Below are 15,986 nucleotides of genomic sequence, written 5' to 3' on the forward strand. Positions count from 1 at the left end.
ATGAATACTTTGAAGTTGATTTGCTCTTTTTGACCATTATGGTGCTTTCACTCTGCACACGAGTGCCCTTGGTTACCAAGGAAGACCAGTCATTGTAATTAGAAAAATGGCAGCTTTGGGGCTCCTTATTAGATGCCCATTTTTAGATGCCCCTGAAAGGCTTCGGGGGGCCCCTTGCTAAATGCCCCCACATATATCAAGAAATGGCCATGCGCGCAGTATCCATCTTGCTCTGGATTTGTGTCGTTTTCCTCAAGTTTATTTTGTATATGGAGGGCCACAGTCCATGAGACGGTTTATCTCATCCACAGACCACTGTTGCATTCATATGTATCCCTGCTGACGCTCATGTTTAGTGGGTCTTGGCTGGTTACGTTAATCCCATCCCCAGCACCTGACGTCAGCGGTTCCTGGTTCTAGACCAGCGCCGCTCTGCAACCTGTGATTTCCTAGCAAAAAACAGATTATTTTTTTTAACGCGACCAGTTTGAGATTAGGTACCGCCCATCAAACTACTTTAGTGGAAAAGGGGTAACAGAGAGTAAGGGATCATCGTCCTGTTCTGTTTGACCCTCCTCATACCCCACATAGCGATCAAAACTAAACCTGCACAACGCTTAGGTTCAAGCCAAGGAACAGGTGGAGGCTATGGGCTGTCCTGCACTACGCGGTACTCCTAAACCTTGCCATTCCCAGAAAGCCAGCTCTCTGTGTGCACTTTGCTGACCAGACCCGCCTGCTCTTCTGGTTAACGCCACAACCAATGTCTAATCCAGCACAGCGTAGGACTCCTTAACGCCTCTGGAGTCCCTCTCCCCCCCCCCCCCCCCCCTGCTATTCGTGGCACTGTATTCAAGGAAATACCCATGCCCTCGCTCCCTCCTCATGCTCATGCATTTGATTTGTACAGCAGTGGAAAGCTGTCTTGGCAGATAAAAGGCAGCCGGACCCAGCGTTTGTGGTACACACACGACAGCATCTGTATTTACTGCGTCACTCTTTCTGCCGCTGACAAGGAGGAGAAAGGAGGCTGGGGGGATTGGGTAGGGGGTAGAAAATGGAGGACGGAGCACTACATTCATGAGTCTTCATATTGACAAGTCTCATCAGGGAGAGGGAAAGAGGTGCACAGTCTGTAGTGAAGCCATCAATCACGACTTTTCAATAGACATGGCATCCCAGCACCAGGCTATGAAGACCGAAATAGTGTGGCCTTATTGCTGTTGTGGTTAATGTTTTTTTAACACTCTTCATTAACTGGAATTCTGTAGCTACGAGGTTCAAGGGAAAATAAAACCAAAATATTTCAATTGAATCGAAGGAAAATAAACCATGACCTGTGCGTTCCCTAAGCCTTTTCTTTTGTATTTTCGAGTAGTACATGATGTGTGCGATTGATTTAATCAATTAATTTCTGTTCCAATTGAATAATTAACTAATTGAATTAAACAGTTAAACTGCTTTTAAACTGCTTACCCCGGCTGTAATTGTTTTGTCCTGAGACAGTTGATGGGATAATCGTCTGTAATGCATAGTAAACTAGCACACTCTAACATGTTTTTCCTTGAAAATTGCTTCTAAAAAAAAAAGCTTTTTTTTTTTTTTCAGCCGGTGTCATCATGTACACTATGGGTTCTTGCTTATTTTGACTACTTTCTCTCATCGAGCATTAATTAACGCAACAAAGATTCGGTGTCCTCCAATGTCATCCACTCGGCGTGTGTGCGTCAGCTCATTAGCCTAGCGCGCAGGTTTCCTCTAGCTAAAGGGTCCTAGTGGTGCACATGACAGTGTTGGTGATGATTCAATTGTTTGCTCCTCATCTGCAGCCAAGTTATCTAAGACTGGCAGGAGCCATTTCTAGAGGCATTTTTATTTTAACATTTTCTTAGTAAACTATTAATCAGTAGTTGGATGAATTTTTTGTGTTTTAGACCTTGCTGACCATTCTGCCGCTTAATTCTTCTCAGCCCGCTGTGATGGCGGAGGCCTGGGCGGCCACCTGCCCGTCTTCTTCACGCTGCTCGCAGCGGTCGCCCACGGTGACAGCAGGACTAATGTATTCACAGGCTGCCTCAGAAAGGCATTACTTTACCTTTGCTTAATTGAGGGGAAACTCCCCTGACACCCGCCTAGCAAGGGGGTGCTGCCGGCTCCTACCTCGAGGACGCCAAGGCCAATGAACCCTGACTGAGAAATAGCACAGCCCCAGGACCACCCAGGGACTGGCAACGGGCCTGCGGGATAAAGTGGGCTGGTGATTCAATAATGTCAATGAGATGTTACACTCGCATTTCCATTCCCGTAATTATTGATACCTTGGGAAGAAGAGGAAGAGGACACATGCTCCTCGCAGCTTATAGCTCACCTGAGATGGTGGAGCTGGTAAATATTTTACAACCGGCCGATGGGGACACTGAACATTAGGCAATGCAAGAAACAGGGATGGGAGGGGAAAGAAGGGGAGATTTTGGAGGCTGAGTGGTTCTTGTCAGAACGTATGCTGTCTTTGGTAGCGGTCTGTGGCAACGTGAGCTTGTTTTTGTGAGGTTTTGCTAGAGATTGACGTGCTGACATCATGCTGACCGAATCAAAGCAGCTATTCAGTTCTGATTCAAATGTGAACTCCTTGCCTGACCTTGACTTTCCCAATGCAACCTTTTAATGCAAAATAAATGAGGAAGGATATTTCACACACACGCACACTCATTTAAAAAAAAAAAAAAGAGCCTATTAGTTTGCTAGTCGTACCCCTGGCTTGTTTTTAATTGTCCCCTGCCCCAAGGGCTGCTGGGAGCGAGGTGGGCTGGCTATACCTTTTTTCCTTTCTTCTCCACAGGGAGTTGGGAGACGACGGGAGGCAACACTGCTAGTGTCAGGTGCAAGGGAAGCAGAGGTGGGTGGGACGGGGGAGTCAGTTGACAAGCCAGCCCTGGAGGAATCTAGCAGTGGGATGCCATTGGCGCAGAAGGGAGTGAGGGTTTTTCTGAAAAGCATTCTGAAAGGCTAATGCTACACAAGAGGCAGCCCTCTTCCTTGTGCTGGCGTTGTGCACATCCCTGATGTATATTATCCAGCCTATTAGGGAGGGTCGGACCTATTAAAAGAGTCCACGGCTGCGCTGGTGCTCTTTGCGTGGAGCTCTATCAAATCAGTGGCACTGCAAAGATCAGTTCATCAGCAGCACTGTTGCCGGCGTTTGGCTGTGTGTTGCGTAGCATGTTCACCGAGCCATTCGTCTAACTTAACAACACCCCATCAGGCTGTACCAAAGCAGGCATTCAGTCGCATTGAAAAGCCATGATGGATAACTTCCCCACCGTCTCCTGTTTACCACAGCTGTTGATGCGTGGCAACTAGTGCTCGCAGTGTGCGAGCTACAGAGTGCCTTTTGATTAAAGTCAGAACAAAGGCAGCGCTGCTATGGGCTGTTGGACTGGAATGTGGTGTGTGTGTGTGTGTGTGTGTGTGTGTGTGTGTGTGTGTGTGTGTGTGTGTGTGTGTGTGTGTGTGTGTGTGTGTGTGTGTGTGTGTGTGTGTGTGTGTGTGTGTGTGTGTGTGTGTGTGTGTGTGTGGGAAGGAGAGGAGGAAGCGGCAGTGTTGCCCCTTGCCATTCACCATGTCTTGTGGGAGGTCAAGCAGCCAGTCATGCTAAGGTCGACGACTCCTAAATATAGCCTTGAGGAGATTTGGCCAGGCAGCAGCAAATAGCTTACCTGCTGTTAGCCTGAGATGTTCTCCATTCTCTGCCTGGTAACTGCTGGGGTCTGCTATTGCTCACATCCAGAGACACTGGGAAGGGGGCATTACACTGCTGCCTCAGTGTTCCCTCCCAGAGGACACGCACACTAAAATACACACGCATATAGACGTGTGTGTGTGTGTGTGTGTGTGTGTGTGTGTGTGTGTGTGTGTGTGTGTGTGTGTGTGTGTGTGTGTGTGTGTGTGTGTGTGTGTGTGTGTGTGTGTGTGTGTGTGTGTGTGTGTGTGTGTGTGTGTGCTTGTATGGAGGTAAATAATTGTGTGTCCGAGTGTTGGTCTTCTGGGACGGATACAGAGCTGGAGGCTTAATGGCCCCTCTCCATCTTTGTAGAACGCACGCACACACACGCCAAGCACGCACACACGCACACACGCAGAGAGTCAGTAAACCGTATTGCACTGTCACTGCGTAGCGCTCAGTGCTAGCCGTGCAGTCAGCCTGACTCTCTACAATGAGGTCAGAGGTGACTGCAAATTACAGCTGTTGGTTGTGCTGGGCGGCCGATGCAGCTCCACGCGCTCGCTGTTTACCCACACACCTGCACCCCGCCGACAGGAGAAATGGCGGCGCAGCTGAACACACACAGCCATTTTGTAACACTTCAAGCAGCATATCCCCCTCCTCCTCCTCCCACTCCCTGCAGCTCCCCACCTCCCTTCCTCCCTTCCCCCCGCTCTTCTACCGGTATGAGGAATAGATGAGCTGGTGCCATTAACTGAGTTTGCCCTTATTTCTCCCCTAGTGCTGGCCTGGCCGAGGCCAGTCAGTGAGACCCGCCTATGATGACTGCAGACCCAGGCAGTTACAAAACGTACGCACACACGTGGGCACACACTGACTCGATCTGTCCCCCATACACAACGAGATCAGCTTTCATGCTTCTGGGTAATTTATCAAATTGCTGGGCTGAATGATGAATGGCTCCAGACCTTGGGGCTGCAAAAAACACAAAGGCATTAGGAATGCAGCGGTGTCGCTATTATGCCTGCATTCAGCAAATAATTTGATTATATTGACTGGTTCACGCTGTATTCACACTTTCTTGCGTTTCCTGACTCTCGGTGATACAGTATGGGTATAATTGCTTTGTAGTTTCCACATACTACACAGGAGCAATTACACAAATGGAATCATTGTGTAACAAAAGCCCATTCTTTTCCCCCTTTTCACCGCCAGCTCCTTGCCTCACTAGGAAGTCTACTACACTTGTGCCAGTGTGTGATATAAGCGAGTGAGCTTAACATTCTTCTAACCAGGAATTTACTTACAAATGCCTACACTCGCACATCCGCACTGTAGAACAGGCGAGCGCTCACTCTGTGATTTGTCACAGTTCCCTATTGTATTATGCTGTGCTCTCAGCTTCTCCTTTACACTCCTAATATCCACCCCCTCCATTCTCTCTCTCTCTCGCTCTCCTAAGCTCTCTCTAGCTCTCGCTCTCTCGCTCTCTCTCTCTCTCGCTCTCCCCCAGCCCCCTCTAAATCATTTCTTTACTTGTGTGCCGGTGCTCCTTGTGTGCTGTGATTCTGACGCTTCATAACGGCGGGAGGAAATTGAGCTGACCTTGAGGCTGCTGGGCTCCTCGGTAATGCTGATGTATGAGACTGAAGGCGCAGGCCGCCAGTAAGTGAGAGCCATGTTTTTATTTGCTGGGGGCACAGGACCCAGTGTCAGAACGCATAACAAGGTTCATTTCTCGCCCGCCAGAGCTAGCACTGCAAAGCCCTGGAAGCCCTTGCGTGTCGAGCATTCAATTGAGCCAGGTGGGGTTCTGGCTGCATTCATGTGTAGCGTAGCAAACAGGCAGGACGGGGGCGTGGGGGGGCTGCTAATGGTTATTACCGAAACGGGGAGAAGCCGGATCCAGATAGTTTAATATTACAAACCAGTTTTATGGGGTGCATCTACATTGCTGTTGTGCTGTTGTGTTGTAAGGTAGTTAGTAAGCCACTGAAATTGAATTTGTCGGTACAGATTTCGCTCAGGGGGCTGTAAAGCGTTCTCTTGAATATAATTCAATTGTGTCAGTATGGTTTGGGGGCATTGATAGAACTAGTTTTCAAAGCTAATATTTTCCTTGAAAACATTCACTGGCACTCGCAAGGAAACTTGCACACTAAACACTAACAGGCTGCTCACAAATAACATTCAGGTTTTTCATTTTTTGCCAAACCAATTAAGTTACTGGAAAAAACGGGAGCAGCTCTTAGTAAGCCTCGCTTCATTATATATTATCAACATGCCTAAATGGGTAATGGAAGCTGTGAGGAGGCTAAGCTAACAGTGGTTCAGAGGATGACTGAGGATGTTAGCATCACTGCCACCGAACCACTGTCTTAACCCCATGTCTGGCCGCCTACTGCCGTCTGGGAAACAAACAAAACAAGACACTCATTCATCCCACAACATTGCCTATGTTTCGCAAACAAAATGGTCCCTCTAATAGTAGCTAATCAATCGATCCAAGTTTAGCCCCCTCATTATTGATCTGGTCACAGCCAACCCCCCCAGCAAACTACAGCCCGTGTCTCGTAATGATATCATTAGAATGCCGCCCATGGCTAATCTATTAGGCTGTAGAAATGCCAGTGAAAACCTCTTGAACCATGCCTCCAAACATTCTACAAGCAAATTCCATGGAGAGGGTTCCAAATGGCCTTCATAAACACCCTCCCTCGTCATTGCTCACTCCCTCTCCAGCCATCGCCGTCGTCAGCACTGCAATAACACTGTGTGTGTGTGTGTGTGTGTGTGTGTGTGTGTGTGTGTGTGTGTGGATAAACCTGACAGCTCAATGTGCTTACCTAATGGGAGCTGCTCTACTGTCACAGTGGGTTCTCCCTCTCTCTCTTTCCCTCTCTTAAAGCGCTTACGGAGGTGGGAAAGAAAGCGCTTTTCTCGCCTGCTTCTGCAGCCTCCTCTTTCTCCATTTCTCAAAGGTTAATGAGGATTGCTCATAATGCACACTAATCAAAATGTGTAATCAGGTATCTGCTTTGATAAGCAGTTAGGGTCAGTCGCCGTGACCACTGCAGCCATTTTGAACTGGCGGAGTTGCATTCCAGCATGTGGCGAAAAGATGGTGTTCCTAGGAACATCACATAAAAGTCTTGTTTTGAAGGGTTTCCCCTCTCTTTTTTCACAGTATCGACTCAAATCCCCCCTTCTGCTGTTAAGATGACAATCCCCCACCCCAAAAAAAAAAAAAGACATTAAAGGACGAAATGATTTGTCGATTGCTTCTCCCTTTGCTGTAAGCTGTTTTGGAAACTGTCACGCAGCCCAGTGCATTTGGCACTCTTGGTTTTTTTTGTTGAGTGGAAACAGTGGAGGCAGATTTGGAGAGCAGGGCTGGCCCTAGTAAAGTAATGGTGCACTGAGGGAGTGAGTGTGTTCTGAAGTGGTGTTAGTGGGGCCTTGGTGTCCGAGTTGTAACTTGCACTGGGTGGACACAGGCAGTGGCAGTGAGGTGAGGAGGGGGTTTGGGGGGGGTCTAAGTCATGAAAGCAAACTTGCAAGCTGCTTTGTGTGTTTGTTCTCGTGTCAACAGGGTGCGCTAGTTACTCTGTTGCGTGATCGTACCTAACATTGATGTTTCTACACCCTTCTTTTAAGTGAGTGCAGCTCTTGCGACCTGTGTCAGCACATCAGTATATAGTCACCAATTTCATAAATGAGACATGGGCAGATTTCTATGTAGATTGGTTGGTCACACCTTCCGTTTATTTTCTAAAACCTGAGCAGACTCGTGTGTCTGTCTGAAAGCATGTTTGAGCATGTGTTTGTGCATGTGCCGTACGTCAACACATCGCGTTGCTGTCCAAATTTGAAGGGCTTGCAAATCAATGTTGGCTATCCACAGGACAGATCTAATCCCTGGATTTTCTGTCATTTTCTCTGTGGTTCTGACAGCACTCTGAAGCCGTCAAAGAGATGTCTGCCTGCATCTGTTTGCCGCCGTGGAAACAGCACGCTTGGGCCACCTTGCTCTGGGTGGGCTGTGTGCTGATTGAACCACCCCACCCTTTTACACATTTACAATTAACATATCAAGATGTATGTATGTGCAAAGTTCAGCAGTATAGCATACCATTAACATTGAGTAGAAAAATTAGCGTAGAGAAATCGATCTAGTTTCTTTGTTTGAAATAAAAGTTTAATTAAATGTAAATGAAATTAATTAGTTGTTTTATGAAATATTACCGTATCACAAATAATTTAGTAAGGCATGTAACTGAACAATTATATAATTAATACTAATTTTATGCAAAAATAGGCGCCGGCAACCAATATTTTGGTGTAATATGAAGAGGTTAAAAAATGATACGGAAGGCAAAGAAGTGCAAATCTGATAAATGTGTCATGCTCAACTGCAGAGAGATGTTGAAATGTTATGAACACTCCTTCCGTGTATTGTGTGGGTGGACTTTGTTTTATTTCCAGTAAGTGTCCGACGTCCGTGTAATGTGCAGTTCCCTGCCAATGCTGTGAAGAAACAGAGATTATTTTTTTTCGTTGCACACCTGGTGTCAAATTAAAAACCAAAGAGACCATTTCGCTTCAAAGAGTAGACTGAGTTCAGAAGACCGATGGTAACAGAAGCGTGGGGCATACAGCAACCAGCAGAGTTTCTAGCAAGCAACCCTTAAGCAGCCAGAATATCAGCCTAACCCACTCATTAACGCCATACCAATACAAAATAAATCTAGTCTTGTTTGTATGGTGTTGCTAAATTGTAATTTTAATCAATCAAATCAAGAGATGATTACATTTAATTATACACTTTGATGTGTGCTTTTTTATTTTCCTTGCGTACGGGTTTTTTTGTAGTGCTATTATAACCATCAACGAAAAAAATCAATCTCCCCTAAGATGTTTTTGCTTGCTAAGACGGTGTTCACTGACACTAGCACCAGTATTCCATTTAACAGTTTAGCACTTCTGATAATGCTCACATGTTTAATGAATAAGTCAGTGATTATATACATGCATACAACAAAAGTATTATTGTCTTTGAAAACCAAACCGAGCAAACTTACAAAAATACAAATAAACGTGAGCTATCAAGCTTAGAACCGAAAGATGTGTCCTAAAGTATGAGCTCAGTGAAGCGCTCCATTTGACACGCATGACTGCAAGCACACATGAGCCCGCTTGGATCATCGCGCACACACACACACACACACACACACACACACACACACACACACACACACACACACACACACACACACACACACACACACACACACACACATAAGCTGTGTATAAACGCTAACAGATGGAAATGATATAGCAGAGATTGATGCGGCCGGTATCTCTTCTGTGTTAAGGAGAGTAAATGGAAGAGTGGGTGCCTGTGAATACTGAGTGCCAGGCTAAATGTCAATGCTATTGAACAGGTTGTGCGAGACCGCACTGTGATGTTTTAATTTCCCAAACCCTTGTCAAGCAACACAAAGAGAGGGCTCATGAAATAATGGCGTAGGTTATTGTGTGCGTGTGCTTGCGTGCGTGCGTGCGTGTATGCGTCTGCACGCACGCACGTTTCTAGAGCCGGTGCGGTGTATGCATGCCTAGATCTGTATTTCTGTGTATGCATAGCACAAGGGTTATGCGGGAGTGAGGATGGAGCACGCTTGCGGGCAATCTTACAGCTGAACAGAGTAACTGCTCACAGTCTCGGCACAGAGAATGTCAAACGCACCTTGAAGGGCGTTATTGTTATTTCTGTATACGTTTCATTTATTTACAGCCACCATGTCGACATGACTCCCAACAGCAACCTCCCTCATTACCTTAATTTCACTCATGCATACACCTTCTTTGTCAAGCTCATTTGTTCCATTTACACATCGTTCATGGTTGTGTTTGTGTGTGTGTGTGTGTGTGTGTGTGTGTGTGTGTGTGTGTTTGCGTATGTGCGTTTCAGTTCTTTCCTTCCAGAGTGTCGTTGTGTCAGTGCTTGTTGAGAGGCAGTGTGGCGGAGAGCTAGCAGGTGAATGCAGTCAAGGTTAGTCAATAAGCACCGCATGGTTTTAAGAGCATTGGCTAACACAATCCTTTTTCTTTTTTTCTTATGTTTGTCCTCACCCTAAACACTCCTCTTTCTCTCTCACACGCAAACGTACACACATACACATGCCCGTTTTCTTTCCCTCCCTCTTTGTTCATCTTCACGCTGTCAGAGCCATCTGTCAATTTCTTTATCATGCCAACGCCATTACACACACTAAAATAAAGGTCATGGGGATCTACAGATGCGTTGAGCTGGTTGAACACTGAGGGTGTGACTCTGATCAAAGAATCACTGAGATGGAGCTTCCGTTTAGGGATCTTCATTGATGTAGAATGCTGTAATCTATCATTGACACACAACCCTCCAACATGGAAAAAAAAAACATCTCCCAAGTAAACTGACAAAAACGGGAGCTAGTCATGATAATGTAATTATTGCTTGCCTATTTCTCCTCGCGTGGTTCTTAGAAAGAGGTAAGTGATCGAGAGCGTCTCCTAACCAAATGTCCACGTTGACGTCTGCACTGAAGCCAAAGCTGACTCGGGGGTTGGATGGTGGGCTAGGACGGTGTGTGACGTTCAAAACAGGCTAGCAGGTCTCTTAATGAGTAATGGTAATGGCTTAATGGTAATTGGCTTGCTTCGGCCCCCGCATATCCCTGCCCTTCTCCCCCCCCCCCCCCCCCCCCCCCCCCCCCCCCCCCCCCCCTCCTCCTCCTGCTAATGTGTGCAGGAAATGGCAGCTTCATCTAGTTCTCGCTCTCGCTCTCTGCCTTGCAGTCTTTCTCCCTCCTTGCTACAGTAATTAGTATTTCTTCAGGTCTGCGTGTTTCTGCTCCATATCAAACAACAGTGTTATGAATAACGGCCCCCTTTTTAATGGTGCTTCGTCTTCCTTTCCATGCGCTCTTTCATTCCCCGACGTTAAGTCTACCGCTCTCCTTTCCCGGCTACTGTTGCTCTTACACAATGATGTATTTCCCTTCCACACTCAAAAATCTATAATGGGTTAGATGCTGTCTGCATTATGCAGAACACATATATGCAAAACAAGCCATCCCCCCCCAGCGAAAACACACGCCCCATCCACCCTAGCAACAACATAACGGGAGACAGTCACACTCCTAAAAGCCTCTCCCTTCACTGACATTGACAGTAATGACAGGCGTCAGCAATCCAAAGACGCAGGCATTGCCGACTGAATTGTGTGCAAATATGTGCCCGTTCTCCTACCTCTAGGGACAAGGCTACGAAAACAAAACAATCAGATGAACTGTAATTTTGGTCTCTTAAAGAGGCTAATCGCTATCGCTTGTGGTGTTCTCCTAAAACACACACGTTGGAATTGAAGTGAGCCACATGCTTAATGTGGTCTTTGCAGTTGATTCCTTTGTTCAAACCAATACAATATACTACGCCTATGGCTGCACTAGTCACGCTATGCTAAACCAGGCAGCAATGCTGCTGTCCTTCCTCCCACTCATCTCCATTTGTTCTAATTGCATAGCTTTTTTACTAATGATCCAGGGTGCAACGGTTAATATAGATGTCTTCCAGAGCAGGGCTGATGCTGCGTGGCCACCGATAGACTTGTTGGTTTCTGAACGCGAGCAGGGCACTGAAGGTCAGCGCACGGCTAAGTGGATCCTCTTGACCTCGCCACGGATTTCCAAACTGGTGGCTCCATGCTCAGTCCATGCTAACAGAATAACAGAATGAGACAAATCTCAAAGCGGCCTCTGAACACCCTGCCTGCTTTCTGCCTGGTGAATAATGCATCCTTTTGTCACAATGGCTTATGCAGACAAGCTGACAGGCTCGCTGACTGGGGTGATGGGGTGCGAGATGGGTTTTAATAAATTGTTTAAATCATTAAATCCTCTTTAGTATCAGGTTATCTGGGAATCATGATATTCTATTGGTTGTAAAAAATAAGCGATTGTGCAATATAAAGCAAAACAAAACGACAAAATTCCATATGCCAAGCATTAAACCCCACACGGCATAAATTAGTCTTAAATGCTGTGGACATAGCACATGCAAAGCAAGGCGTTTTTTTTTTCTGTAATTTCTTTTTGGTTTTGCACAGCAACAGTATGAGGTTGCACTTCCACTCTGTGTCCATGGGGTGGCAGTCTTTTTAAGATTAGGGTAGCCATGCACTACGTGTGAAATGAGGCAGACGCAGGCTATCTGAGTAGATTAGTGGAGCGATAGTAACCACATAGAAACCGGCGCAGCTCAAACAACAGTGTCTCCTTTTGGCCCCCTATGCCCCTGCCACTTGTATGGCTTGCAAATCAACACTGTCTTGTATGGCAAACACAAGACCGCGTCTATGTGACTCGACGTCACTGCGAAAAGAACCTGTTTGCCATTTAGTTTAATTTCACTTCTGGAATCAACTCTCTCTAATTGGTTCCAGAGCTGTGTTGCTATATCAAACAGACGCACACACACACACACACACACACACACACACACACACACACACACACACACACACACACACACACACACACACACACACACACAGAGAGAGACACAGACTTGCCCTTGCACTCACACAACACACGTACACACACACACGCGTTGTTTATTTTCCTTTCCATGTCTTTGTTCACAATAGGATCAGGCTCAAATGTAAACTTCCCCTTTTGCACCACATCTTTCTCGCTCTCTTGCTCCCCTGAAAAGTATTCAGTCCTGTTCCTCCGTGTGTGTGTGTGTGCGTGTGCCCTGTGAACTGCTCTTTTATTTAGATGAATGGCAACCTGTTTTGCCTGGAGACTCAGACAGACATAGACAGCCCCATGTAAGTACCTAAAGGAATGTCAGTGAAAAAAAACACCCAGGGAACTCCGTGAGCCTCGCTGATGTTTCTGACTTGTTCGCGCTTATGTGTCCGTTTCTTGCAGACGTGTCTGAAAATGTTGTGTGTAACCGTTCCCAGTAATGTGAATAATTTAGAGATCTCTCAGAGCCAGGAATGTTGTGCTTTCATGTAAGTTGCTTTGGCCTTGTCATTACTTTAAGCAGACAAATATGGGAACCAAAAGACCTGTTAGTTTGACTAGTGAATGGGCCGAAGTCATGGGCCCGATAAATCAGCAGCAGGGCATGAGCTTATCAAATAAATCACCTACTGTGGAATGGGTGATATTTGTGATATAGTGATATCGTTTTCTTAAATGAATCCCTTATGTCAAAGTGACTTATATTTGATCAATTTATTCACCTTGTCTGTGCACCTTTGATCTGGAATGGAGTTTCATTTGGGTAACTTGTTTTATGTCCAATAGATCTACCATATTGCTCTTGTGAGCAAGTCTTACTTTCCTGAGTTTGTGTAACTTGGCAAATATAATAAACCTGTGTAACCTACAAGTGTGGCAAGACTGCCAAATATGACCGTGAATAGCTATGTAAACAAGACTGCTATGTGAGCCTCGTTCTTTTGACTAATTGCAGCCAATGAAAGTCTTTCTTTGCTTTGCTCACATTTTACAACTGTGTTAATGATGCAAAAGAATGTCCTGCTAGGTAGCACCCTTATTTACCAACCCCCCTGAAACGGTTGGTTTGTGCCTTTGTCTGGCTTGATTGTCTCAGACGGATGTCTTAATTTCCAGCTAGGCCTTTGTCCCTCTACTAGGGCTTTGTGTTTCAATGCTAAAATAGTATATCATTGAGATTTCACAGACACATTTTCCTCCCAGTATTTATGGGGTTTGGGCTGTGTTTGGTGTGGATTTTTAGCTGTAATAACATCTCCATAAATGACAAATCTGTCTACACACAAACGTGTTCAAATGACTTTCTTGGGGAGGAGATGGAAGAGGTCGGTTTTCATTGCATTTCCTTTCCCGACGGCCTGCAGGGCAATTCTTATTTTTTATTAGTCAGATAAAAAAACGATTTCCGCTTGCACCCGGTCTAAAAGCTACATCCGATGACTCTGTCGTGGTAAAACGATAACTTTTAACAGCCCGTATCATTGGAATTTGTCTTACAGATAAAACCCCTCGCCACGCCACCCCAGTGTTAGTATTGGTGTACTGTGCAGTAGGTTAACCCCTCGCCACGCCACCCCAGTGTTAGTATTGGTGTACTGTGCAGTAGGTTAACCCCTCGCCACGCCACCCCAGTGTTAGTATTGGTGTACTCTGTGCAGTAGGTTACAAGCTCAGAGGAATGGCTGCTGTTTATGTGTTGTAAATATGAGGTAGAGACTTCCTACACTGGAGTACATTCCTGCTGCTGTAGCCCGATCAAGTGGTGTTCCAGCACCCTCCCGAGTGACAATAGACTTTGACGCCGTGGTGGCGTGGCGGTCATCGATTTGATATCACTCTTTTTGCTGTTTGCTTCCTATCAGCAGTCTGATTGAAGAGCTGGTTCACATTCTCCTTCTCTGGTCTTTATAAGGACAGGACCAGGGTCAACAATACAAGTCAGTGTTTATCTTAGAAAGATCAAAGACCTGAGATGGCTAGAGTTTCTATAGATAACTTATCTTTTTTTTTTTGTGTGTGTGCGTGCGTGTGTGTGTGGTCTCCTACCGAGAAGGAAGTGTTAGAAGTGTTGACATTTTTCATGGGAAAGAGGAGTGTCTACTTCTATCAATGCATCCTTCCCTCAGCCAAACACACTCACGCCACACACACCCCTGTTGCCTTTCGCAACCCATAATTTGACTCTTTCCGTATCTTGTCTGCTGGATCCATGCTGCATGTATTCAATGAAGTTGCTAGATATGAGTGCTTAAGAGGGCAGCGCCCCCAAGGCTTGCCAAGTCTCCCGGGTGCTTGGCTCACTCATCCATGTCACCATATTCTGTTGTCTCAGCTACTGGCTGACTTATTTGTATTTGCGTCTCTCCTTCTCTCTCGTCCTCTCCCCTCTGTCTCTCTCTCCCTCTCGTCCTCTGCGCTCCCCACCTCCCGAGAAGTTTGTTTTTCTCCAGCGTCGGGTAATCAGACCGCGGCAAACAATGTGTGTGTGTCGGCCCTTGCTTTTGTTAAGTATTCATTATTAATGAGCGTGAGTGGCTACAGAAATCCTATAAACATACTGTAGCTGGATCCTTCGGAGACAAAGAGGAGGCTGCACTGCCCTTGGAGGAAAACGCACAGAGAAAATATTTGGAATTGGGGTTGGGGTTGTTTATTTATTTACGGTCAGTTACCGTCCAGGACAGGTGATCTTTTTCCCACAGAGAAAATCTCTGATTTTTGTTCCTCTATAAAAGAAGAACACCAGCCTGAGTGCCTTTGAGCCACAAAATGTTTTGTTAGATTTGATTACAGAGCAAAGAGCAAGACACCAAGAATACCATTGGTTTTCCTCTGTGAGGCTTGAAGGAAACGAAAAAAAAGGGAACGGAGGGGGTGCTTAGGGTAAAAGGTATTGTGATAGCCCATTTGTATGCTTACCCCAAATTGAATAGACACAGTCAGCTACCCCAGATACATGCTTAGGCCTGTAGAATGCAGAGTGCTCCGCTTGTAACCGCACCGGTTGTCTCCTTTCATTATCGGTTAATGGTGCCCAACTTGACAGAGCCATGTGATAAACAGAGGAGCTGTGAAATCCTGGAGGTGGAGTTCTCGTCTGCCTAATAATGGGATCTCATCTGCCAGGGGAACATAAGAGGGGAGCTTGCACCAACGGTAGTCAGTCCAGCCGTGTGCTGCTGCTTTGGACAGCTCGAGGAGAGAGAGGACTCAAGGTGATGCAGCCATCAGCGCTTTCTCCCTGCCTGGGCTGAAAGCCTTAAATGGGGGCTCGGTACAATCACTATAGAGACCACATGCTCTTCCTTTATTTCTTCCTTCCTCCTTTTGGGAATGGTTTAAAATCCCCTCCCAATGGGAATGATGGGCATCATTGAGCATTCAGCGAAGCTAAGATGGTGTTTTTTTTCAAGGCGTTTCTTTATTCACATTGCGACAAAAAACAATTGATCTTTGTCGTGGTCGACACTGCGTATTTGTATCGATCCATTTTGTGAAAAAGGAAGTCCAAAGAGAATGAGTGTGGCTCCTCTGTTTTAATTTGTGTAAATATCATAAACATTGACCCTGTGAAATGTATACAATGTCTGATGGAGGGAGGCTCTGTGACTCTTGACGGTATGTGTGTGTGTGTTTGGGGGGAGGGGTGGAGTATAGGACACCTCCAGGCTGGCCTCTGGTTTGAG

At 46.1% G+C, this 15,986-nt stretch overlaps 1 protein-coding gene across 3 annotated transcripts in view; it reads left to right on the plus strand.

Moving 5' to 3' along the window:
• The window catches only part of rerea (arginine-glutamic acid dipeptide (RE) repeats a), a 126,298-nt gene that overhangs the window by 18,303 nt on the left and 92,009 nt on the right, over nt 1-15,986 (plus strand). The window contains exons 2-3 of one of the 3 annotated variants that reach the window (XM_060046723.1): nt 4,506-4,574; nt 9,699-9,779. The exons of 1 other annotated variant lie outside the window; for it this stretch is intronic. The gene's annotated coding sequence lies outside the window, so the exon portion shown is untranslated. The remainder of the gene's footprint in view (nt 1-4,505; nt 4,575-9,698; nt 9,780-15,986) is intronic. One more of the 3 variants, XM_060046714.1, reaches the window with a different exon arrangement.

The sequence above is a fragment of the Gadus macrocephalus genome, chromosome 1, assembly GCF_031168955.1.
Source record: "Gadus macrocephalus chromosome 1, ASM3116895v1".
NCBI lineage: Eukaryota > Metazoa > Chordata > Actinopteri > Gadiformes > Gadidae > Gadus > Gadus macrocephalus.